Genomic DNA, 27,965 nt, shown 5'->3' with positions numbered 1-27,965 from the left:
GTTGACATTCTTAAGTAGGCTCACTCTTACGTTTTATTTCCTTCTTTTCTCACAGGGAAGAAGAAAACGTCTGAGAAATAAAATTCGAGCTGATCATGAGAAGGCCTTGGAAGAAGCAAAAGAAAAATTAAGAAAGTCAAGAGAGGAAATTCGAGCAGAAATTCAGACAGAGAAAAATAAGGTAGTCCAAGAAATGAAGATAAAGAGAAAAGCCACTGCCACCAGTCCCTATTCCCAAACTTGTAGGAATAAGTGGTGGAGACCCAGAAGATAATGACATAAGAGAGAAAAAGGGAAAAAATTAAAGAGGTAATAAGCTGAGTTTTGTGATATGGAGTGTTTATGGATTTGTATTTGGATATAAACAAATTATATAATCTATGGTATCCTGTTTTGATCTGTTTGTTCTTGGGTCGTAGTTGTAGTATAGTTTCCAGGTTGGTAATAAGGACTAGAACTCTTTCTTGGTTTTTTTTTTTTTTTTAAATGTTAATTATAATGTAATTATTGGACACTTAAAATATTTTTGATACAACTTTTGGATGGTTAGTGCCACTCATTCTTTGTTCAGAGATCTTTTGAAATTCAGCATTTTATTAATAATATATTTGTATATAACTTATTGTCTAAGCAGTTTCTTAAATGTTCAGTTACAAAGGGACTCTGCTAGATACTATGCAGATCACCTCATAAACATGCTTCTAAAGAGCTAGCATTATATCTCCAATTTTTTAAGGAATATGTCATGATATCCCTCAACTATACTGTAGATTAACACATTCCTTCCAAAAAGTCTCCATGGATTGAAAAATGGGAAAGAATTGATTTCAAAATTCTTTAAATTTATTTAGCCTCAGAAGTCTTTCAATTTGTTATTCTGTAGTTACTTAAAAGTAAAGAGAATACCAGATGGGAAAAATCTAGTGAATATTTGAGTTAAACTTTGTTAATTAGAACTCCTGAAAATTCTGGGTGAAGTTTGTAATTATACTGCCTGTGAAGACAAATATTTTATCAGAGTGTAATTGTACCAACAATATTTCAGAAGGTTTAATTATTATGAAGTAAGATAAATTTAGTTCAAGTAATCAAATATCTATTTGGATATATTCTAGTAATAGATACAGAAGGTATAGCAGATACTTTAAGCTTAGCCTTATGAATTATTATAAAACGTTGACCTTGATGGAGTAGAAATAGAGCTGTGCTCTGATTTTACCTCACCTCTAGAGTCTGTTTTATATGTAGACTACTTAAGGCACTTCCTTCCGACAGTGTTGGGAGAGACAATGATAGATTTTTTTTCAGATGCCTGACTTGCTTTTTTTCAGATGTCATTACAATGTACTGAAATACTGTTTTCAAATACCTAATAATTCAGATAGATAACCATGTGTGTTCAGGGGACCCCAGATGATCCTCAGGGTCAGTGACTCACCAGAAGTACTCATGGAACTCAGCATATAGAAATATATTTTAGTTTGCTGAACTTTTATCCTGTTATTTTACTGAAGTTATTTATTCTTACAGCTTTTTTGTAGATTGCTTGTGATTTTTCTTATACATAGTCATGTCTTCTGTGAAGAGATACTTTTACTTTTTCCTTCTTGATTTTTATACCTTTCATATTTTTTTTCTTGTCATACTGCAGTGGCTAGGAGTTCTAATACATTGTTCAAAATAAGTGGTGAGAATGGACATACTAGGTTTGTTCCCAGCTTTAGGGGTTAAGCGTCCAGTCTTTTGCCATTAACTATGTTGTGTCAACTGTAGGTTTTTTAAAGATGCTGTTTATTAGGTTGAGGGTGTCTCCTTGTAGTTGTAGTTTGAGAGTTTTATCATGAATGAGTGTTGAATTTTGTCAGATGCGTTGTCTTCATTTTTCTCTAGATGACTGTATGATGTTTTTCCTTTATTCTGTTAACATGGTAAATTACATTGTTTTTTGGATGTTAAATTAGTCTTATATTCCTGGGTTAAACTCCACTTTGTCATGGTATAGTATCTGTCTTAGATGTTGCTAATTTTTCTTAAGGAATTTTGCATCTGTGTTATTGAGATACATTGGTCTTGAGTTTTCTTGTAATATCTTTGCTTGATTTTGGTGTCTGATTAATGCTGGCTGCATAAAGCAAGTTAGGAAATGTTTAATGAATAGTACGCTGTTAAATGAATAGATTTTTGGTCTACTATTATATAATTCATCTGATACATAATTAAATAGTCTGCTGTTGTATAACTCAGAACTCCTTGGGTTGTAAGACACTCAGCTCAAACTAAGTGATACAAATAGTATTTATTGGTTTAATGGCTCTAAACAAGGGCTTCAAGTTTGGCTGAATCCAAGCCTGTAGATATTATTGTGAGTGTTAAGCATCTGTCTCTTTCCTTTTGCTAGTTTCTCCATGCTGGCAGAGAGCCATTATGAGCTCCAGGATTATATATTACATAGACCATGAGATTGCAGAATAAAAATGTCCCTCTATCTCCTGATGTCTATAACAATATGTGTAAAAAGAACTTGATTGTTCCTACTTGAATCACATGTATCCACTCACTTTGTTTAGGGCAGGGGTTGACAGCTACAACCGTGGGCCAAATTCTGCTTGCTGTTTGTTTTTTAAAAATAAATTTTAGGCCGGGCACGGTGGCTCACACCTGTAATCCCAGCACTTAGGGAGGCCAAAGTGGGTGGATCACGAGGTCAGGAGATCAGGACCATTCTGGCTAACATGGTGAAACCCCGTCTCTACTAAAAATAACAAAAAATTAGCCGGGCGTGGTGGCGGGCGCCTGTAGTCCCAGGAGGCTGAGGCAGGAGAATGGTGTGAACCCGGGAGATGGAGCTTGCAGTGAGCTGAGCTTGCGTCACTGCATTCCAGCCTGGGTGACAGAGCAAGACTCCATCTCAAACAAAAATAAATGAATAAAATAAATTTTAATTTGAACATAACCGTGTCCATTTACTTACATATTATCTGGGACTGCTTTTGTGCTGTAACAGCAGAGTTAGTTTGTTGATCTCTGGTCTAAGGATAAGGGATTTTCTAGCTAGGCTGAGTTAATTGATGGTAGAAGCAGAGCCCCTTGATTGACAGCTCTGTTATATGTGAGGAAAGGGGAGCTGTCCCCAGAAAGACTTAACATTTCTCAAAAGGAAGGAATCCCAAACAGATATGTACCTCCTGAAGAAAGAGGACTTGTCTATTATGCCGATTTTTTTCCTGTCATATAAGATGAGATTAAACATAATTATGTATGTTTTCATACTGATACAAATTTTTTTTATTTGTTTATTTTTATTTTTTTATTTTTTATTTATTTTTTTATTATTATACTTTGGGTTTTAGGGTACATGTGCACAATGTGCAGGTTTGTTACATATGTATTCATGTGCCATGTTGTTTTGCTGCACCCATTAACTCGTCATTTAGCATTAGGTATATCTCCTAATGCTGTCCCTCCCCCCTCCCCCCACCCCACAACAGTCCCCAGAGTGTGATGTTCCCCTTCCTGTGTCCATGAGTTCTCATTGTTCAATTCCCACCTATGAGTGAGAACATGTGGTGTTTGGTTTTTTGTCTTTGTGATAGTTTACTGAGAATGATGTTTTCCAGTTTCATCCATGTCCCTACAAAGGACATGAACTCATCATTTTTTATGGCTGCATAGTATTCCATGGTGTATATGTGCCACATTTTCTTAATCCAGTCTATCGTTGTTGGACATTTGGGTTGGTTCCAACTCTTTGCTATTGTGAATAGTGCCGCAATAAACATACATGTGCATGTGTCTTTATAGCAGCATGATTTATAGTCCTTTGGGTATATACCCAGTAATGGGACGGCTGGGTCAAATAGTATTTCTAGCTCTAGATCCCTGAAGAATCACCACACTGACTTCCACAATGGTTGAACTAGTTTACAGTCCCACCAACAGTGTAAAAGTGTTCCTATTTCTCCACATCCTCTCCAGCACCTGTTGTTTCCTGACTTTTGAATGATGGCCATTCTAACTGGTGTGAGATGGTATCTCACTGTGGTTTTGATTTGCATTTCTCTGATGGCCAGCGATGATGAGCATTTTTTCATGTGTTTTTTGGCTGCATAAATGTCTTCTTTTGAGAAGTGTCTGTTCATGTCCTTTGCCCACTTTTTGATGGGGTTGTTTGTTTTTTTCTTGTAAATTTGTTTTGAGTTCCTTGTAGATTCTGGATATTAGCCCTTTGTCAGATGAGTAGGTTGCAAAAATTTTCTCCCATTCTGTAGGTTGCCTGTTCACTCTGATGGTAGTTTCTTTTGCTGTGCAGAAGCTCTTTAGTTTAATTAGATCCCATTTGTCAATTTTGGCTTTTGTTGCCATTGCTTTTGGTGTTTTAGACATGAAGTCCTTGCCCACACCTATGTCCTGAATGGCATTGCCTAGGTTTTCTTGTAGGATTTTAAAGGTTTTAGGTCTAACATGTAAGTCTTTAATCCATCTTGAATTAATTTTTGTATAAGGTGTAAGGAAGGGATCCAGTTTCAGTTTTCTACATATGGCTAGCCAGTTTTCCCAGCACCATTTATTAAATAGGGAATCCTTTCCCCATTTCTTGTTTTTGTCAGGTTTGTCAAAGATCAGATAGTTGTAGATATGCGGCATCATTTCTGAGGGCTCTGTTCTGTTCCATTGATCTATGTCTCTGTTGTGGTACCAGTACCATGCTGTTTTGGTTACTGTAGCCTTATAGTATAGTTTGAAGTCAGGTAGCATGATGCCTCCAGCTTTGTTCTTTTGGCTTAGGATTGACTTGGCGATGCGGGCTCTTTTTTGGTTCCATATGAACTTTAAAGTAGTTTTTTCCAATTCTGTGAAGAAAGTCATTGGTAGCTTGATGGGGATGGCATTGAATCTATAAATTACCTTGGGCAGTATGGCCATTTTCACGATATTGATTCTTCTAACCCATGAACATGGAATGTTCTTCCATTTGTTTGTATCCTCTTTTATTTCATTGAGCAGTGGTTTGTAGTTCTCCTTGAAGAGGTCCTTCACATCCCTTGTAAGTTGGATTCCTAGGTATTTTATTCTCTTTGAAGCAATTGTGAATGGGAGTTCACTCATGATTTGGCTCTCTGTTTGTCTGTGATTGGTGTACAAGAATGCTTGTGATTTTTGCACATTGATTTTGTATCCAGAGACTTTGCTGAAGTTGCTAATCAGCTTAAGGAGATTTGGGCTGAGATGATGGGGTTTTCTAGATATACAATCATGTCATCTGCAAACAGGGACAATTTGACTTTCTCTTTTCCTAATTGAATACCCTTTATTTCCTTCTCCTGCCTAATTGCTCTGGCTAGAACTTCCAGCACTATGTTGAATAGGAGTGGTGAGAGAGGGCATCCCTGTCTTGTGCCAGTTTTCAAAGGGAATGCTTCCAGTTTTTGCCCATTCAGTATGATATTGGCTGTGGGTTTGTCACAGATAGCTCTTATTATTTTGAGATATGTCCCATCAATACCTAATTTAGTTAGAGTTTTTAGCATGAAGGGTTGTTGAATTTTGTCAAAGGCCTTTTCTGCATCTATTGAGATAACCATGTGGTTTTTGTCTTTGGTTCTGTTTATATGCTGGATTACATTTATTGATTTGCGTATGTTGAACCAGCCTTGCATCCCAGCGATGAAGCCCACTTGATCATGGTGTATAAGCTTTTTGATGTGCTGCTGGATTCGGTTTGCCAGTATTTTACTGAGGATTTTTGCATCAATGTTCATCAAGGATATTGGTCTGAAATTCTCTTTTTTGGTTATGTCTCTGCCAGGCTTTGGTATCAGGACAATGCTGGCTTCATAAAATGTGTTAGGGAGGATTCCCTCTTTTTCTATCAATTGGAATAGTTTGAGAAGGAATGGTACCAGTTCCTCCTTGTACCTCTGGTAGAATTCGGCTGTGAATCCATCAGGTCCTGGACTCTTTTTGGTTGGTAAGCTGTTGATTATTGCCACAATTTCAGAACCTGTTATTGGTCTATTCAGAGATTCAACTTCTTCCTGGTTTAGTCTTGGGAGAGTGTATTTGTCGAGGAATTTATCCATTTCTTCTAGATTTTCTAGTTTATTTGCATAGAGGTGTTTGTAGTATTCTCTAATGGTAGATTGTATTTCTGTGGGATCGGTGGTGATATCCCCTTTCTCATTTTTTATTGCATCTATTTGATTCTTCTCTCTTTTCTTCTTTATTAGTCTTGCTAGCGGTCTATCAATTTTGTTGATCTTTTCAAAAAACCAGCTCCTGGATTCATTAATTTTTTGAAGGGTTTTTTTGTGTCTCTATCTCCTTCAGTTCTGCTCTGATTTTAGTTATTTCTTGCCTTCTGCTAGCTTTTGAATGTGTTTGCTCTTGCTTTTCTAGTTCTTTTAATTGTGATGTTGGGGTGTCAATTTTGGATCTTTCCTGCTTTCTCTTGTGGGCATTTAGTGATATAAATTTCCCTCTACACACTGCTTTGAATGTGTCCCAGAGATTCTGGTATGTTGTGTCTTTGTTCTCGTTGGTTTCAAAGAACATCTTTACTTCTGCCTTCATTTCATTATGTACCCAATAGTCATTCAGGAGCAGGTTGTTCAGTTTCCATGTAGTTGAGCGGTTTTGAGTGAGTTTCCTAATCCTGAGTTCTAGTTTGATTGCACTGTGGTCTGAGAGACAGTTTGTTATAATTTCTGTTCTTTTACATTTGCTGAGGAGAGCTTTACTTCCAACTATGTGGTCAATTTTGGAATAGGTGTGGTGTGGTGCTGAAAAAATGTATATTCTGTTGATTTGGGGTGGAGAGTTCTGTAGATGTCTATTAGGTCCACTTTGTGCAGAGCTGAGTTCAATTCCTGGATATCCTTGTTAACTTTCTGTCTCTTTGATCTGTCTAATGTTGACAGTGGGGTGTTAAAGTCTCCCATTATTATTGTGTGGGAGTCTAAGTCCCTTTGTAGGTCACTCAGGACTTGCTTTATGAATCTGGGTGCTCCTGTGTTGGGTGCATACATATTTAGGATAGTTAGCTCTTCTTGTTGAATTGATCCCTTTACCATTATGTAATGGCCTTCTTTGTCTCTTTTGATCTTTGTTGGTTTAAAGTCTGTTTTATCAGAGACTAGGATTGCAACCCCTGCCTTTTTTTGTTTTCCATTTGCTTGATAGATCTTCCTCCATCCCTTTATTTTGAGTCTATGTGTGTCTCTGCACGTGAGATGTATTTCCTGAATACAGCACACTGATGGGTCCTGACTCCTTATCCAGTTTGCCAGTCTGTGTCTTTTAATTGGAGCATTTAGCCCATTTACTTTTAAAGTTAATATTGTTATGTGTGAATCTGATCCTGTCATTATGATGTTAGTTGGTTATTTTGCTCGTTAGTTGATGCAGTTTCTTCCTAGCCTCGATGGTCTTTACAATTTGGCATGTTTTTGCAGGGGCTGGTACCTGTTGTTCCTTTCCATGTTTAGTGCTTCCTTCAGGAGCTCTTTTAGGGCAGGCCTGGTGGTGACAAAATCACTCAGCATTTGCTTGTCTGTAAAGTATTTTATTTCTCCTTCACTTATGAAGCTTAGTTTGGCTGGATATGAAATTCTGGGTTGAAAATTCTTTTCTTTAAGAATGTTGAATATCAGCCCCCACTCTCTTCTGGCTTGTAGAGTTTCTGCCGAGAGATCAGCTGTTATTCTGATGGGCTTCCCTTTGTGGGTAACCCGACCTTCCTCTCTGGCTGCCCTTAACATTTTTTCCTTCATTTCAACTTTGGTGAATCTGACAATTATGTGTCTTGGAGTTGCTCTTCTCGAGGAGTATCTTTGTGGCGTTCTCTGTATTTCCTGAATCTGAATGTTGGCCTGCCTTGCTAGATTGGGGAAGTTCTCCTGGATAATATCTTGCAGAGTGTTTTCCAACTTGGTTCCATTCTCCCCATCATTTTCAGGTACACCAATCAGACATAGGTTTGGTCTTTTCACATAGTCCCAAATTTCTTGGAGGCTTTGTTCATTTCTTTTTATTCTTTTTTCTCTAAACTTCCCTTCTGGCTTCATTTCATTCATTTCATCTTCCATCAGCGATACCCTTTCTTCCAGTTGATCGCATCTGCTACCGAGGCTTCTGCAATCTTTGCGTAGTTCTCGAAACTTGGCTTTCAGCTCCATCAGCTCCTTTAAGCCCTTCTCTCCATTGGTTATTCTAGTTATCCATTCTTCTAATTTTTTTTCAAAGTTTTTAACTCCTTTGCTATTGTTTTGAATTTCCTCCTGTAGCTCGGAGTAGTTTGATCGTCTGAAGCCTTCTTCTCTCAACTCGTCAAAGTCATCCTCCGTCCAGCTTTGTTCCGTTGCTGGTGAGGAACTGCGTTCCTTTGGAGGAGGAGAGGTGCTCTGCTTTTTAGAGTTTCCAGTTTTTCTGCTCTGTTTTTTCCCCATCTTTGTGGTTTTATCTACTTTTGGTCTTTGATGATGGTGATGTACAGATGAGTTTTTGGTGTGGATGTCCTTTCTGTTTATTAGTTTTCCTTCTACCAGACAGGACCCTCAGCTGCAGGTCTGTTGGAGTTTACTAGAGGTCCACTCCAGACCCTGTTTGGCTGGGTGTCAGCAGCGGTGGCTGCAGAACAGCGGATTTTCGTGAGACCACAAATTCTGCTGTCTGATAGTTCATCTGGAAGTTTTGTCTCAGAGGAGTACCCGACTGAGTGCGGTGTCAGTCTGTCCCTACTGGGGGGTGCCCCCCAGTTAGGCTTCTCAGGGGTGAGGGACCCACTTTAGGAGGCAGTCTGTCCATTCTCAGATCTCCAGCTGCGTGCTGGGAGAACCACTACTCTCTTCAAAGCTGTCAGTCAGACAGGGACATTTAAGTCTGCAGAGGTTCCTGCTGAGTTTTTGTTTGTGCCCTGCCCCCAGAGGTGGAGCCTACAGAGGCAGGCAGGCCTCTTTGAGCTGTGGTGGGCTCCACCCAGTTCGAGCTTCCTGGCTGCTTTGTTTACCTAAGCAAGCCTGGGCAATGGTGGGCGCCCCTCCCCCAGTCTTGCTGCCGCCTTGCAGTTTGATCTCAGACTGCTGTGCTAGCAATGAGCGAGACTCCGTGGGCATAGGAGCCAGGTGCGGGACACAATCTCCTAGTGTGCCGTTTTCCAGGCCCGTTGGAAAAGCGCAGCATTAGGGTGGGACTGACCCGATTTTCCAGGTGCCGTCTGTTACCCCTTGCTTTGACTAGGAAAGGGAACTCCCTGACCCCTTGCACTTCCCGAGTGGGGCAATGCCTCGCCCTGTTTCGGCTCATGCACAGTGCGCTTCACGGACTGTCCTGCACCCACTGTTTGGCACTCCCTAGTGAGATGAAACTGGTACCTCAAACAGAAATGCAGAAATCACCCGTCTTCTGTGTCGCTCAGGCTGGGAGCTGGAGACTGGAGCTGTTCCTATTCGGCCATCTTGGCTCCACCTGATACAAATGTTAATTGAATAATGTACTAATGTAGATCTAGAAGAATGGGCAAGGATATAGTAATAGAACCCAAAATTGTATGAAATAAACAGTTTGTGAAAATTTAAATTGATGGATTTTAATTTTTCTCTTTTCAGATGATGAAACATGCTTGGGATAACTATAGGACATATGGGTGGGGACATAATGAACTCAGACCTATTGCAAGGAAAGGACACTCCCCTAACATATTTGGTAAGTTTACTTTTTCTAATTACCATTTCCATTTTCTACCTCCATCTTTTAAAACAAGATGTAACTTTTCAAAGTACTTTCTAAAATCTGAGTATTTCTGTGGAACTATAATTTGAAGAAACATGTATGATTTTTTCAAGTGTCAGTCATGATTAAGTTCCAGTTACTTTGGAGTACACATGTATGTGGTAGATTTTCTATTTACATGTGAATGCTTTAGTCATTTATCTGAGTATTTTAAAGTTTTTTTTTTTGGTATTTTTTTCTTTAGTGTCAGGAAAAGTGGGCACCTACTTGTCATTTTTTTCTTCAACACAATACCTATTCTGATATTCACATCACAGAGGAAGAGGGGAGGGATAGGAAATTCTTGTAGTTCTATGTACTTTTTTTTAAAAAGTTACATACTTGGGATGATTGGGTTACTGAATTCAGTGGGTTATGTTGTACATTCACAGCTCCTAAGGAAAAATTAACAATGTGTTCTGTGAATGAAGGTTTGGGGAAGAGCTGTGTTCATCTTGAGTTTGTTCATCCTACTTTCCTTGAGCTCAGTTCACTTATAAAACTTCCCAGTTTAACTTAACCAATTTAACAACTTTTACTAAACCCAAAGATAAGTCTTCAGAATTGTTAAGCTACTCTTTGTAGTCTTCACTCCTTTCCCCCATTTTAAATGCTTCTTGATGTGACTTGATGATTATCTTTTAAATAATGATAGATGAAGGCAAGAAAATTTTAATGGGCTAAAAAGACACAAACTAGTTATATGCAATCTGATTTTATTACCTGTAGTAAACCATCACAATAATTCAAATAACAGGAATTTTCTTTTTGACACTAGGGAAGGATTTTTCTAATGCTGTGACTTTTGTTATAATTTGTTCATTGTTGCTTGCTTTTGGTCAAAAAAGAAAATGTCTTAAAAAATAATTTCTGTTGGGTTTCAGAGATGTTGTGGTAGAGGAGTAAAGGAAAAAAATTTCCTCTAGGTAATCAGTGACTACTAGAGACTTCATAATATGATATTTAATTTATCAGCCATTATGTAATGAAATAAAGTATATTTTCTTAGCAGAGTTTTGGACTGGAAAGTTCTTACTGCTTTGTGGATGTCACAATATGAGGCATTAGTGCAATACAGACATTCCACGGTGAAACCCCGTCTCTACTAAAAATACAAAAAAATTAGCTGGGCGTGGTGGCGGGCACCTGTAGTCCCAGCTACTCGGAGAGGCTGAGGCAGGAGAATGGCGTGAACCTGGGAGGCGGAGCTTGCAGCGAGCCGAGATTGCGCCACTGCACTCCAGCCTGGGCCACACAGTGAGACTCCGTCTCAAAAAAAAAAAAAAAAAAAATTTTAGAACCTCCCTTCAAGTAACTGTTCCTTTATGTTAAACTCAATGGTAAATTGTGAGCCTTCTAAAAAATTGGAGTATAAAAATATATTGAAAATAAAAATTGGATGTCAATTTTTTATTTTTTTCAAACAATATTTTTCAGAACATCTAATATATTAATATTTATCAAATAGATACTGGTCCTATCTGTTTACCAAATAAATATTGCTGCTTTAGTAAACTTTAAAGATAGAAGAAAATTAATTTTGACACTTAGGAAACATCTATTGTGAGAAGAAAATTATAGTGAAATGGTAGAAAAAGAAAATCTACAGAATTTTCAATAGTCAAAATTAGGTGCTGCTTATTTTTTATTAAATTTTTGAGTGGTTACAGTTTCTTTTCCAGCCAGGTAAGCTAAGTAGGAATAGATCCATTATTATGTTTTGTCTTATGTTTGTAGCTATGCAGTTAGTTAAAGGATTATTTTTTATAGTTTAATACTTTGTTTTCTACTTACTCTGTTTTGTGTATCTCAAATTCTTGCCAGTAAGTACAATTTGAGTTTTTTTAATCTATTTTTTATCTTTTTCTTTTTTTAAAAAATGGTAAAAGTCTAAGGGAAGGGTGGTAAGTAGTTCTCAGTGTCTCATTTGACATCTCAAATTTAGTATGCCTTTACAGAATAGGAATATATAGGTGGATACTGAACCTTTGCTTGCAGTATTCTAGATTTTAGGGAAAACATTAACTTAAAACACTCTCCTTTTTGTTAGCCTTGATTATTAAACAATTCTTTTATATGGTAACTGAGATAGGGGCTCCTCTGACTTCTGTCTAGTTAGTTCTTGGCATCAGAGTCCTCTTTACATGCAGATAACAGAAAATCCATTGCAAAATGGCTTAAGCTAAAAAGAAAACTTAGTCAGCTGAATGAATTCCTGGTGTATATCTGATTCTACCTGAGCTTTTTTACTTTTCTTTTCTGTTTTCCTGTGTGTTGATATAATCAAGCTGGTTTCTTAGCAGGATGGCTGCAGCAGTTTGAAGCTTCGTATCTTCATACTACCACATCTGTGGGAAAGAGAACATTGTAGAGAAGAGAGCACTCGGATGTCTTAGAAATATAATTGAAATACTCACTGTTTCTTATTGTCTCTGATTAGGTCTTGTGCCCATTGTTGAACCAAATGCTGTGCTTAGGAGGATGGGACATGTTCTTTTTGTTTTGCTTAGTTAGGGTCTGGCTCTGGAGCCAGGAGAGGGGAGAAGGAAATGTTGCTGGATGTAAGTTAGCACTGATACTAATTATTCTAACAGTGATTAATAGTTAGAATGGCTGGGTGCAGTGGCACATAGTCCCAGCTCCGCAGGAGGTTGAGATGGGAGGATCACCTGGGGCCAGGAGTCCAAGGCTACGGGGCGCCATGATCATGATGCCTGTGGATAGCCACTGTGCCCTAACCTGGGCAACATAGCAACATAGCAAAACCCTTTCTCTTAAAAAAAAAAAAAAAAAAACCCAGAATGAGTTCTTCCTATTTAGATGTTCTGGAAAATAGAAAGTTTTGTTAGGGATAGGTCTTTTTGCATGTAGAAGAAGTTATTTTAATTTGGAAAAAGAGTATTCTTTGATTTTGCAATGCTTTCTGAGGGGTGCATTTTATTTTCCAGGTGTGTGTGTGTGTGTGTGTGTGTATTTATATGTAAATATGTTCCTTTTGTTATTTCTGACTTAACTGTGATTTGATTTGTACATGTTTTGTTGAAGATTGTTGCTTCTATATTAATAAAAGATACTGCTCTGTACTTTTCTTGTATTATCTTTGTCTTGTTTTGATATCAGTGTAATGCCAGACTCAGAAAATGATTTGGGAAGTGTTTTCTGCTCTTCAGTTTTCTGGATGAGATTGTTTAGGATTGGTTTTATTTTTTTCTTTAATGTTTGGTATATGTTGCTGAAGAAACCACTTGCATCTGGATTTTTTTTTTTCTTGAAGGTTTTTAAACTACAAACTTAATTTCTCTGATAGTAAGGACCATTCAGTTTATCTGTTTCATTTTGGGTGAGTTTTGGTAATTTGTGGTTTTTGAGTAATTGGTCTGAGTTATCTAAGTTATTGATTTTATATGCATAGAATTGTTTGGAGTATTGCCTTGTCATTTGAATGTCTCTGGCAGCTTTAGTAATAATCTCCTTTCATTTCTAATATTAGTGATTTATGTTTTGTCTCCTCTCTTGTCCTGCTAGAATTTTATTAATTTTATTGATCTTTTCAAAGAAACAACTTTTGGGTTCATTGATCTTTGTAATATTTTCTTTGTGTTTTCATTTCTTTGATTTCTACTCTTTACTGTTTTCTTCTTTTGCATGAGGGTTGATTTTGCTCTTGTTTTTCTAGTGTCTTGAAGTAGAAGCCTAGATTATTGACCAGAGATCCTCTTTTCTAATGTATTTATTACTGTAAACTTTCTAACTACTGCTTTTGCTGCATTCCTGAGGGTTTGATATGTTTTCATTTTCATTCAATTCAGTGTTTTAAAATTTTCCTTGAGTAAGTTTAAGTATTTAGAGTTTAAAAAAATCCTTCTGTTACAGATTTCTCGTTTTAATTCTGTTAGGATCAGAGAATGTACTTCACATAATTTTAATTCTTTTAAATTATTTTGGTTTGCTTTCTGACACAGGTTTGTCTTGGTGAATTTTCCATTTGTGCTTAGAAGGAATGGTATGTGTATATTCTGCTGTTATTGTGTGGAATATTCTATTGATGTCAGTTAGATCCCATTGTTTAATGGGGTTGTTCAGGCTATCTCTATCTTAGTTGGTTTTCTGTCTCGTCTGTCAGTTACTGAGAGAGGGATGTTGAAGTCCTCAACTCTTATTTTGGACTTCTTTCAGTTCTGCCAACTTTTGCTTAATGTAATTTGAGGTACTCTTGTCAGATGTTTGTCCACTAAGGATGATGTATTCTTAGGAGCACCACTAAAGCCCTAGTATCAAAACCAGACAAAGATATTTATAAGAAAAGGAAACTGTAGAGCAGTATCCCTTATGAACATAGACATAAGAATATTTAAGTAAATTTTAGTAAATCTTGTTGAGTAATACAGTTGTCCTTTGGTATCCATGGAGGATTGGTTTCAGGACTCCAGAGAATACCAAAATCCATGGATGCCCAAGTCCCTTTTGTAAAATAGTATATAATATTTGCATATAACCTAATCATATTCTCTCATATATTTAAAATTATCTCTAGATTACTTAGAATACCTAATACAATAGAAATAGTTGTTATTCTGTATCTTAAAATTTTTGTTTTTTTAAATTGCTGTATTGTTATTTTTAAAATTATTTTCCCCAAATATTTTCCATCTAGTGTTGGTTGAACCTGTGGATATGGAACTGGTGAATACTGAAGGCTGAGTGTATATTACATTATGACTAAGTGGAGTTTGTCATAGAGATACATGGTAGGTTTTACATTTGGAAATTAGCTAGTGTAGTTTAAGATATCAGTATAATAAAAGAGAAAAATCATAGGATTATCCCAGTAGTTGGAGAAAAAGCATTTAATAACATTTAACATCCATCGATGATAAAAACTGTCAGCACACTAAAAAGGGGTTTTCTTTAACCTGATAAAGAGAATTTCAAAACAACAACAATAAGCAAAAAATACAAAATACCCCCCACACACTTAATATTGAAAGACTATATGCTTTCCCCTAAGATTGCAAGCTAGGCAAAGGTGTCTACCCTCTCACTGTTGTGTAACATTGTACTGGAGATCCTAGCCAGTGCACTAAAGCAGAAAAAATAAAAAAAAAAAGAATAAAGATTGGAAATGAAGAAGGAAAACTATCTTTACATTTTTAGTCAACATAATTGCCCATAGAGAGAATCCTAAAGAAGGTACCAAAAAAAGGTACTAGAATAAACAAATTTAGTAATGTTATAGGATACAAGTTTAATATGCAAAACCAATTATGTGTCTTGGTATATTTGCAACAAACAGTTATAAACACAGTTTAAAAAATAAAGTCATTTGCAGTAGTATCAAAAAATATGAACTATATGTGTATAAATTTGACAAAATATGTACAGAACCTATACACTGAAAACTTCATGTTGTTTTTGAGAGAAATTTAAAAGGACTTAATGGAGAGAAATGCCATGTTCATGAATTCGAATACTCAATATTGTTGAGATGTTAATTCTTTCTAAATTTATGTTTAAATTTAGAGCAGTCCAATCAAAATGACTAGGCTTTTCTGTAGAAATTGGCAAGTTGATTCTAAAATCTATGAAAATACAAAGCACTTAGAATAGTCAAGTAATTTTTTAAAAAAACCAAGTTGAAGGATTTGCACTACCTGATTTTATAATTTACAGTAAACCTACAATTCAGGACAGTATGGTTTTAGCATAAGGATGGGCATAGAGATCTGTGGAAAAGAATAGAAATAGAAGTGTACATACATGGTTAATTGATTTTCAACAAAGATGCAGAGGTAATTCAGTGATTAAAAGGATAGCCTTTCCAACAAGTGGTGCTAGGTCAACCGTATATTTCTATGGGAAAAGAATGAGCTTTGCCTCTTCCTTCAACATTGCATACGAAAATGGACCACAGAGCTAAATATAAAAGCTAAAAGTAAAAAAAATTTCAGTAGAAAACACTCGAGAACATCTTTGTGACTTTGAGGTTAGCAAGGATTTTTTAGAATACAAAAAGCATCAAGTATAAAATAAAAATGTTGGTAAATTGGACTTAATGAAAATTGAAGATTTCTGCTCCCCAAAGACATCAGGAAATTGGAAAGACAAACCACAGACTTGGAGAAGATATTTGAAATATATACATAAGGATGTATACAGAATATATAAATACTTCCCCACCCAAGGAAGTATATGAATAACCAGTAAGCACATCAATAAGCAGGGAAAGTAAAATTCACACCACAGTGGAATATTTCTACATACCCATTAACATGTCTAAAATTTGAAGGTCAACAGTACCAAATATTGACAAGGATGCTAGAGCAACTATAACTGTTATACGTTGTATTGGGAGTGTAAAATGGTACACTGTGGAAAGCAGTTTGTCAGTTTCTTATAAACTTACTGTATAGCCTAGCAATTCCACTCCTAAATATTTCCTTGGTGCTCACAAATGAGATCAGGTGTAGTTGTATGTTTCTTAGTAAATTCGATTTTTTTTCCACCAATGATATACAGAATTTACAAATTGAATTTTAAGATCTTTTTCCCTATGTTATATACAAGTTTGTATAGAATAGGAGTTATCACTCTTAAAATTAAAGTAGTATTCATTCTATGAAACTTACAGAATATGGTTATTTTGATAGCAGGTAGCTCTTTGAAAACTTCTTTATTTCCTCTGTTTTTCGGTCTGTTTGTTTAGATTTTCTGTTTCTTCTTTCATAAGTCAAAAATAGTATTTCTCGAGAAAGATCAAATTTATTGTGAATATATGAATAAAATGGGCCTTTTATAATTTTAAAAAATTTTCTCTGTGCTTATCTGTTGTTACATTTTTCTTTATTATTTTGTGTTTTTGTCTTGTCTACCTTTTAAAAACGAGGTTAATGGTAGATTCATTGTATGGTTCTTCATGGAACCATTTCTTGAATTTATTATTTCAATAATTTTCTTCATTTCTAATTCATCCATTTCTGCCTTTAGTTTTTCTCATTCTTCTATTATTTTGCTCAAATTTGTTTTTTCTTAGAATATTCAGTTATTTTCATTTGTTCTTACTAACTAGTATAAATATTTTAAGTTTTTTTGTGAGAACTGCTTTAGTTGATTCCCATGCTCTCCTACCAAATTTTTATGATGTTTTATATATTTTGCAATGTCATGTTTTGCTGCTTCTTTGACCCAAGAATAGTGTTAGGCTTTTTCATTTTTTCCTGTTCAAATCTTGACTTCCTCTAGGTAAACAATCGTGATGATAGCCAGTAATTTCAATTTTACACTTTTCTTCCTTGAGCCCTTTAGCTCATGGCACCTTGTGCAACTAACCAAGACTGGTACAGAATAGGTGGGTCAGGCCTTTCTCCACTCCAGAATAGTCAATACCTTAGAGAAATATGTACTTAGAGGACTAAATAAATAACTAGGTAACTGGAGGAGCAGAACTATCTACACAAATTAAAATAAGGACACAAACACTAGTCTCAAGGATTTAAAATAAGTTTGGTAAATGTTTTCGATGAAATGTCAAAATTAAAAGAGATACATATTCAAGACGTTATGCAAGAGATAGAGATATATGAGTGATTAAATGGCTTGATACCATTTCTATCGTAATAAAAAGCTGAGGAACGTAACAAAAATAAAAAGCTGAGGAACGTAACAACACATAACTAACTTTCTGGATAATATCAACATGAAGGGAACTTAGTAGGTAGAAGACCAAGGAATTTATCAGTGTGTTGAAGTACTTGTCTTGTTAGCTAAGAGATTTTGTGTAATTTTGAGTACTTGTCTTGTTAGCTAAGAGAAGATAGATGTATTGATAAGTTGAAGAAATTATTAGGAACACATGAACAAGAAAATGGCATGTAAATTAAGAACAACCATCATAAGAACAAATTTGTGTAGCTTTAAATCATTGGAAGAAAACAATTTCTACTCAGTAGAAAGAGGAATGGAAAAGAAAAGAGGAGAATAGTAAATGGAAAATGTGAACTAAGTAATGTTGAATGCTGGCTCTGAATATGTCACCAAGAAAACCTGTTGATAAGACAAAGCTATTAATTATTACTTTGGTAAGGAGATCAGTACCTCACTGGAGTCATAGCCTTTCAGAGTTTTGGAGTATAAATCATCATTTGATACTTTCTATTGAAGAGTTGATTCCCATGCTCTCATACCAAATTTTTATGATGTTTTATATATTTTGCAATGTCATGTTTTGCTGCTTCTTTGACCCTGTCTGTCTGGAAGTTCCTGGAATGAACAATAAATTTTTTTTGCAACTTTTATCTTTCCGGGCAAAAGCTCCTGGAACAGTAAATTCATGTTGAAGACAATGTAATATAGTAAAGCCATGTTAATGCAGGCAGTAAGCTGTGTGGATCATTTGCGTTTTCATAGAACATAATAATTGCATTAATGGGATTGGGGAGAACCCATCTGCTCCCTGATGTTTATTTTTTTGCTGTACTACTAGATTTTTTACTCTACTAGTAGCAAAACTAGGTGGTTTTGCTACTATTTTATTTAGGATTTGTACAGTTATATTCATTAGTAAGATTGGCCTGTTCTCTTAAGTTTTCATTATCTAGTTTTGGTATCAGGCTGGTTTTGAATTAATTCTTACCTCTCTTCCTCCCTTTCTCTCTTGCTTTCTTCCCCGCGGAACATTTTTTTAATGACAAGGATTATCTCTTAAAAGTGGATACATTTTATTATTTTGATTTTCTCTACTCATATTTTGTTTGATGGTTTCCGTTTTTCTTTTTTTTTATGTTTTCTAACTTCTATTGTACATTTCATTTTATCAACATAAAATTAACCTTTGGTTACTAAAAAAAATATATTGATAGATGGCAAGCATGCTTCCAAAGGGATTGGACTTGTTGTAGTCAATTGATGTTTATGATTTAAAAAGAAAAAGAAAACAAAACCTGTTCATTTAAACAATCATTATTATTTCCAGGTATTTTATGAGGGAAGGGCTTACACAGACATTTCTGTAATTAATTATTTTTCTGCTTCCTTAGAGTTAATTATTCACAGTTACTTTGCATAGTTACATGAGTTAGCTCTTCCCAACATTAGTAGTATTTTTTTGTTTTGTTTTGTTTTTGGAAAATTTTCATCTAAATCACCATGGGATGTAATCACCATTCCACATGTTGCTTTGTTCAGTTGTACAGTACCTACCTTAGCCTTTGTAAAATTTGGTAAATATTACTGCTTTCTGGTTAAGTTCTGTGGAAGAAGGCAGAAAAAAAAAATTGCACCTCCCTTGTCCCTTGTTGAATTAAGAGTACACAGACTTCTCTTTCTCTTTTTTTAAAATAAGTATCTTGGCAGTTGAAAACAGGTGCTAATTCAGTTCATTCACAATATGAGAAAGATCAATGTACATTTGAAACTCTCTTCAGAGCAGAAAATTGTTAAGAGTTGAGCAAAACAGAAAACAGAGTCCTTTTCTAAATATAGCAATGTCATATGACCCCACTGGTCTTTGTACTCAGAGAATTAAGGTATTAGACACATTGCTCCATGGATGCAGCATATAATTACTCTGGGGAAGAGGCACTATGACCAACGAGCACAGATATTGATATAAATGTTGGGCTTGTGTCTGTCCTTTTTGATCTAAGGAAATAGACTTTTGAATGTTGCTGGGACATCCCCACATGACAGCTTGTCATCTGTGTAAACTTTCCCACTGCACACAGAAAACAGTTCTTCCATCTCTTCGGTTTTATTTTTATACCCCTTTTCACAGCAGTCGATGTTTAAACACTTTTCAAGCAGTAGACTTTTTTTTTCTGTTTCCTTCTTTAACTGTGAGGTCTCAAACTAATGCTAATTCAGTTTTGTCGGTTATCATGATCATTGTTTTTTTCTGAAGAGTGGGTGATTTTTTTTTTAAAAGAAAATATATACTTTTATTTTTCCGTGATTACAAACACAACTGAATATCAAATGCACAAAGTAAGAATTATACGGGGAAAAAAAATCAGGTAAGTTCATATATATATCACCTTTTCAAGGCTATTTCCATCCAGAATAACCTTGGTTTGCCAGGGCCAATAGAAAGAAGTCACAAACTCGCCTTTAGTCAAATTTGTGTGTTTGCTTTCTTCTATAATTCCAATACCTCCACCATCAACGACTTGAGATAGCTGCCAAGGTGTTATATAATCAGTGCCAGTGTCTTCCTTCATTCTACAACGAAGGCTGTCACTTCACACTTGGAAGGTTGCACAGCGGCCAGGCAGAGCCGCTCCTCACTTCCCAGACGGGGTGGCGGCCGGGCAGAGGCGCTCCTCACTTCCCTGACAGGGCGGCCTGGCAGAGACGCTCCTCACTTCCCAGACGGGGTGGCGGGCAGAGGCGCTTCTCACGTCCCAGACGGGGCGGCCGGGCAGAGGCGCTCCTCACTTCCTAGACGGGGGTGGCAGCCGGGCAGAGGCTGTAATCTTAGCACTTTGGGAGGCCAAGGCAGGCGGCTGGGAGGTGGAGGTTGTAGCAAGCCCAGATCACACGACTGCACTCCAGCCTGGGCAACATTGAGCACTGAGTGAGCGAGACTCCGTCTGTAATCCCAGCACTTCGGGAGGCCGAGGCGGGCAGATCACTCGAGGTCAGGAGTTGGAGAGCAGCCTGGCCAACACGGCGAAACCCCGTCTCCACCAAAAACACAAAAACCAGCCAGGCGTGGTGGTGTGCACCAGCAATCCCAGGCACCAGGCAGGCCGAGGCAGGAGAATCACGGGAGTTCAAGGCAGGGAGGCTGCAGGAAGCCGAGATCATGCCGCTGCACTCCAGCCTGGGCAACAGAGGGAGACCGTCAAGAAAGAAAAAAAGAGAGAGTGAGGGAGAGAGAGAGAGAGGGAGAGAGAGAGAGAAAAGAGAGAGTGAGAAAAGGAGGAAGGAAAGGAGGAAGGGAGAGAGAGAAAAGAGAAAGAGAAAAGGAGGAAGGAAAGGAGGAAGGAAGGGAGGGAAGGAGGGAGGGAGGGAGGAAGGAAGGAAGGCAGGCAGGCAGGCTGGTTTCATTTTTGCAATTTGATCTACCTGCTTGTTGATTGCTAAGGATTGTTATGTTTTTTTTCCCACTGTGGTTATCCAGCCCTGTTGTACATTTATTATTATTTTTAAATATATTTTTTGTCCTTTCTATGAATTTGGACTAGATCAGAAGGACATGGTTGTCTTATTACTTAGCTTTGTCATCGTGAACTACTCTCCCCTTTTCTTGAATTAATCCCCTTTTTTTTTTCTTTCTCAGTTAAGTAGATAGATATCTTGTATTCTGACCAGGCAGAAAATTAAGGAAAAGTATGCTTTTAGTTTTCTTTTGTCTTCCTATTTTTAGTAAAGTATTATTTTTAGTAAAATATGTTAAACTATGTATATTATCTAATATACATATAATTTCTAATGTAAAAGCAAACAATATTGGGTATTCTAAATTTTTAGTCCTTGTACTCTTACTTTAGTTTACTTTTATATGTAAGTAATTAAAATACACTGAATGTGAAGGGAATCTTTTTTTCCCCCCCAAAGAGAACAGGAGCCTAAAGGGATCTTTTTAATGATAATTTTTTTCTTCCCAAATATAGGAAGTTCACAAATGGGTGCTACCATAGTAGATGCTTTGGATACCCTTTATATCATGGGACTTCATGCTGAATTCCTAGATGGGCAAAGATGGATTGAAGACAACCTTGATTTCAGTGTGGTGAGTGTATGATTGATAACTAATCTCTTAGATTGGCCATGAAAAGGCACAATGTCTAACTGCTATTGTCTGAACATTTGTGCCTTCCTAAAATTCATATGTTGAAACCTAATCACTAATATGATGATACTAGAAGATGGGGACTTTGGGAGGTGATTAGGTCATGAGGGTTGAGCTCTCATGAATGGAAAAAAATATATATATATATTTTAAAGTTTAGTGATTTTCATAGTTAGGCCTACACCCATTCTTCTGGCACTTTAGCATGGTTAAGTGGCACTGCTTAGGTTTGGCATAGTTGTTAAGTCACACGCCCAGCACAGTTGCATTCTTGGTGTGCAACTTGAGAAAGTTCCTTATCTTCCTAAACCTGCCATAAAATTGCTATTCCATTATAGTATTGTGAGGATTATTTGAGATAATCTGGTACATATTAAGTGCTCAGTAAATAGTAGCAATTATTTTCATTATCACCAGTCTTCACCTAAAAGATGTGTGGACTGTTTTGTCATATTCACATCTTTTGTGTTATTTATGCTTGCTTTTCCTTTTGACTGTATTATCCTTCACTACTTCTCTATGTACTTCTCTCTGGCAGACTCTTCGTTATTTAAATTGTGATAAAAGTCCATAATTATTTCTTCTCTGATGCCTTTCTTGGTGCCAACTAGACAAAAATGGTTCTCTTTCCTTTATATTACTGTAGCATTTGGACGTATCTCAATAAGAACAATTTTTATTATCAGTTAAGTTTAGGTTTGATGGTGAATGATAGAAAACCTAATATAAAATAGCTTAAACGAGATAGATATTTATTTTTTTTCATGTAAATCAAGTACAGAGATAAGCAGTTCAGGGCTGGTTTGGGTGGCTCCTTGATCATCAAGGATCTAGGATCATTTGTCTTGTTGCTCTGTCGGCTTCAGTGTATATCTTAGATCTCATGGTATAAAATGGTTCCTAAAGATCCAGGCATTTTATCCAGTTGACAGAAAGAATGTGACTGTTCTTTAAGAAGACGTCTCAGGAGGTAGTCTCCCCATTTTTGCTTGTAGAGTTTACTAATACAGCCTCAACTAACTCCAAAGGAAAGCTGAGAAATGTCTTTTTTTTCTGTGTAGCTATGTAGCCTTTATACAACAGATTGTGCTTTTTGTATCTTGTTTAAGAAAGCCCTACTCCTAGATCATGAATATATTTTCTTATATTTTATTCTGAAGGTTTTAGAGTTTTGCTTTTGTATTTACTCTTTAATCTAAATGGAATTGATTTTTTTTAATGTAGGATGAAGTAGGCCACTATTAGTTGATCCTAGTACCATTTCTTTTCCTGCTATTTTTATATGCCGCATTAGTCATGTATTAGTCATATTATAGTTTATTCTTTAACATTGGCTTTTTTCTTTATCCATATATCAATACTAAACTATCTTAACTACAATTTTTTTTTTTGTAAGAAGCTTGATGTCTGTATCTGAATCTTGGTATCTGATCTTGTTCTCTGCGGAAATTATCTTAGTTCTCAGCTTTTTGTTCTTTCAAGTTCTGGAAAACTGTGTGGAAATTTTGATAAGGATTGCATTTAATTTGCAGATTAATTTGGGGAGAATTAACATCTGTGCAATACTCCCATTCATTGACAGTGTTAGGTAACATGGGGTACCTTAAAATGGCGCCGTACGTTAAGATGGGGCCGGTTCTGGGTTCTTCTCCCCTCCTTGACCGGGCACTGTCTGAACCCGCCAAAGGAGGGCCCATCAGAAAGAAGCATCTCCCGCCTTCCCTTGGGCCCGCCCTAGCCCAATCCACGTAGGCCCAAGGGATATAAAACCCAGCACACCAGCAGCCCTCTCTCTCTTCTCTTCCTTCTCCTTGCGTGGTGCCGCTCGATACCTCCAATGAAGATCTCTTGACTGCGACGGGTGTAGTTTGGTCTTCGCCCGGCCCCTTTCAGACAGGACAGCTTTATTATGGCTAATAATTCCCTTGTATATCATTGTTATCAGTCAGGGTTCAATCAGGAACCAGACTATACCATTTATTTTAACTAGAGAATTTAATGTTTAGAATTGTTATCCAACTAATGGGGAACCAAAAAGGCAAAAAGAGAGCATTGTGATATCACCAGAGATATTAACTCTAGGAAACAGGAAACAGCTGCCACCTGTGGGGGCTGTAAGAACAATGGGAAGAGGTTGGGATCATTAAAATGCAGTAGCTTGGGCTGTATAGAACTAGTACCTGTGCTGCCCAGGTGTTACTGGTACCTCAGGAAGACTGTGTCAGAGCTGGGACTCAGAACTCTGAGGAGGAGACACCTAGCCAAGTGCTTGATATCGGTAAAGGAAACCATGAGGCTGATTTGGGGATTGTGTGTCTGTATGTGTGATAGGGGAACAGTACTCTGGAACCAATTGCCACTGCCAGGGTGAACCTGGCTGGTGTGACACTATCAGAAACTAGAAGTAAACAGGAGGGAATAAGACTCTTCTTCCTCCAGTCTTGCATTGTCTTTTTAGAACCTCCTAATGTTAGTGCCTAAAAGGGAGCCAGCTGGTAAATTAAATGCATTTGTGTAGTTCCAACTCCCATATACCAAAGTAGAGTATAGAAGAATGGATTTGAACCTGAGAGAAGTAGCGTAATCATCAGCACAGTCATTTTGTTCCTTTCTTTCAACCTTTAAATGTCATTACGTTTTAGCTGCTTATTTTGCATATATAGTATGTATTTGGGTTTTGTTATTTTTATCCAACCTTAGAGTCTTTTTAACTATTAAGTTTGATATATTTACATTTACTATGATAACATATTTGGAGTTAGGTCTTTCATCTTGTTTTGCTACCTATATTATGATTGTACTTTTCATTTGTTTTTAGTTTGTTTTCCTTATTTTGGATTAAATTACATCATCTCTCTTTTTCCCTCTACTAGTTTAACATTATACCTTCCATTTCTATTGACTTTGGAGATACCCTTGAAGTTTAAATATATATATATATGTGATATATATATATATTTATAAAAATATATTAAAACTGAGTTTTATCTCTTTTTTGTGTTTGTGCTCTGGTGTCAGGAGCAAAACAATAAACAATATATATGTTTAAACTGTAAGAGTAACTCCAAAGTAGGCGTGCACACACACACACACACACACACACACACACACACACACTTTCTCTCTTTCTCTCTCTCTCTCTCTCTCATCAAAGTATAGTATATATAAGTATATATAAACTTTAAGTATAACCCTAAGTAGGCAGTTTGAAATTAATCAATTTCAGACCAGGAGTCATGGCTCGTGTCTGTAATCCCAGCACTTTGGGAGGCTGAGGCAGGAGGGTCGCTTGAGCCCAGCTTGGGCAACATAGTGAGACCTGAACTCTACAGAAAATAAGTCCCAGCTACTTGGGAGGCTGAGGAGGGAGGATTGCTTGAGCCCAGGAGGTTGAGGCTACAGGGAGCCATGATCATGCTTACTGTACTCTAGCCTGGGCAACAGAGTAAGATCCTCCTTCTGAAGAATATAAGGATTTTTGAATGCTTTAACTTAACTCATCTCCCTTTTGTTTTATGTGTCATTGTTGTCCAGTTGATCCCAAGTTATATTTTAGACCTCCAAATTAAGTAATAGATAAATAAGTGCACACATTTATCAAATGCAACAGGCACTGTTCTAGATTCTGTGGATATAGTAATCCACAAAACAGAGTTTTATCTCTTTTTTGTGTTTGTGTTCTAGTGTGGGGAGCAAAACAGTAAGCAAGTTATATATAGTACATCAGAGGGTGATGATAAGTGCTGTGGAGAGTAATGGTGGGGTACTGCTATTAGTATTTTACATGGGGTGGTCATGGAAGAACTCTTTGTTAAAGTGACACTTCTGAGAAGAGACCCAAGGGGAGCCATGTGGATATACAACTCTGTCTTAATAGATATTAAAACTAAGAATAGAGGTACAGTTCCCTTGTCTTTCCTGCTTCTGTTATACTATTGCAAAGTGTGTTTTCAGTTTAATTTTAAAAAGGCAATCTATTTTTTCCCTTGTTTTAATATTTTATTTTTCACTTTGTTGTTCCGTAATTCTATTACCATATGTCTATGTGTGGGTTATTCTTTAAAGGACTCATAATGTTTCATCAATCTGAAGACTTATGTTTTCGTCAAGTTTAGTAGATTCTCAGTTATTACTTCTTTCAAAAATGTCTCTATCCTATTTTTCCATTCTGTCCCTCTAGAATTTCTCATACCTTTTGTTTTTGTAGTGAAGGAAGATTGTTTTACAAATGAAACTGTTTTATTACCATGTGATTATATATAGTTAGATGATGATGTGTTAATTAGGGAAATAATGCAAGGTAATTGGTATTAATATTTTATATTAGATAGAAAAAATTTCTGATAAGGTGACATTTATTCAGAGACCTGTAGGAAGTGAGAGTGATTTGTTCAGTTATGTGAAAGGAAGGCATCCAGATAAGAGGGTAACAACTGTAAAGACTGACATAGGAGTCTCACGTTTGACAATTCTGGGTACAGCAAGTAGGCCCATATAATTAAATGAATCAAAGGGATATTAATACGAGAGATGTCAAAGAGGTTGTAGGGGATCTGAGCATGTTAGATCTTGTTGGTCATTTTACTCTGAGTGTTATGTGAAGGCATCGTAAGGGTTTGCACAGAGTAGTGACCTAAACTGATGTAAGATTTAAAAGGCTCATTTTAACTATAGTGTGCTGAATAGAGGGTAGGGGAGGAGGGTAAGTATTAAAGCAGGACTGGTTGGAAGGTTATTGTTGCAATTCTGGTAAGGGATGGAGGCCCTCCTACCCTTTTTTCCTTCCTCCTCATATTTAGTGAATGTCTACTATGTGCCCTATAGTATGTTACATGTTGGGAATATATGAAGTAATATTAAGCACTTTGCTTTCATGGTGGGATGGAATGATGATCGTGCTATCAAAAAATTACATTATATTGTAAAAATTCTATACTGAAGAAATATGTTAGCATTTGATGTGCCTGCCTATGAATTTGGAAAGACTTTAGAGTAATACAGTTTCCTTTTAATTTTATTAAAATTAACTATGAATGTTTTTATGTTAGTTGTATATCTTCTGTAGATTCTTTGATTATGTTCTCTGCCACTTCTGCTTTCTTTCCATGTGTTAGAATATTTCTAGCAATATCTATATCAATATGTAAATACAAACAGAGACTCTATTTAGTAGGGTTATTAATATTACTATATTTGTGCTGTTTCCATCTGTTTGCCATTTAGTTTTGTTCATGATTCTTTTTCTTATAGGTAATTTGCATTTTAGAAAAATTTCATGTCATCAATTTATCAAAACTATTGGTTTTATGCTTAAGTACCTGCTTTTGCAAGGAAATTTATATATTGCCACACTTCTACTTTTTAAATTTTTTTAAACATTTATTTCCAAATAATTTAGATTTCATTTTGATATTTGTGAAGTTAGTATTTATGTTAATTTCTTACCCAGGAGGCAATTTTCCCAACATTATTATTGAATAATCCATCATTCTGCCATTTTTTTGGTGCCTCCTTTAACACTTATTATATATTCTAGGAAAAATACTTAAATCCAGGAGGAGAGAGAGAAGTAAAAATTATGCTGTAGTGATTAGAACAGAAGAAAAAGGACCACCAGTAAAGAGTGCTATTCTAGAATCATGACCCAGAATTCTAGAAATGAAGGCTTTCATGAGGAAGGGCAATAGTTAACAGTGTTAAATATCCTGATAATTTCACAGTACTGTGTAAGGTACATAAAAAATGGCTTGTTGGTTTTGGGAATTAGGGAGCTGTGGTGACAGCAGTAGAGAAGTTTCAGTAACATTAACAAACGAGAGGAGAGATTGCAGTTGCATGAGAAATGAAGGTGCAGAAAGTAGAAAATATTTTCCACAGGGTGTTTGTGAAAAACAAATGAAGTATTGATAATATTTTGAAAACTATAAAGCATTACGTATTTGTGAATGTTTTCAATATGTTTTTCACAGAATTCAGAGGTGTCTGTGTTTGAAGTCAACATTCGATTTATTGGAGGCCTACTTGCAGCATATTACCTATCAGGAGAGGAGGTGAGCAGAATCAAGCAATGCATTGTTTGTTTTGGAGGGGAGGGTTGGAATTTAATAAAATGAACAATTTCCCTAGAAGCATATTATTTTTCTAAATTGGTAATATTGAACCAGTCTAGAACTGGATGCTTCAGGCAGAACTATTCCTTGGGAATAATAATTTTTCCATTTTGAGAATCTCAATAAAACATGAATTCATCACAGATCCTAGCATTGTATACACCATGTCTCCTTTGCAAGAGGGATCCTTCTCCAGGATTTTGCCATTGCAATTAATTCCATGGCCCAAGTAAAGGGGGAAAATAAACTAATAAGGACAAAATTAAAGAACGAATCAGAAAGAATTAATGTGGATCCTCCTA

General features: G+C 36.3%; 1 pseudogene across 1 annotated transcript; it reads left to right on the top strand.

The window, feature by feature from the left end:
- LOC115834343 lies at nt 1-27,703 on the top strand (annotated as a pseudogene). Its single transcript, XR_004029266.1, has 4 exons — nt 1-309; nt 9,603-9,699; nt 21,375-21,493; nt 27,523-27,703. The product of XR_004029266.1 is annotated as a mannosyl-oligosaccharide 1,2-alpha-mannosidase IB-like (transcript).
- Nucleotides 27,704-27,965: the final 262 nt, after the last annotated feature.

This window comes from Nomascus leucogenys, unplaced genomic scaffold (assembly GCF_006542625.1).
Source record: "Nomascus leucogenys isolate Asia unplaced genomic scaffold, Asia_NLE_v1 001328F_41687_qpd_obj, whole genome shotgun sequence".
In the NCBI taxonomy this organism is placed as follows: domain Eukaryota; kingdom Metazoa; phylum Chordata; class Mammalia; order Primates; family Hylobatidae; genus Nomascus; species Nomascus leucogenys.
This window is presented reverse-complemented; position numbering and strand designations above follow the sequence as displayed.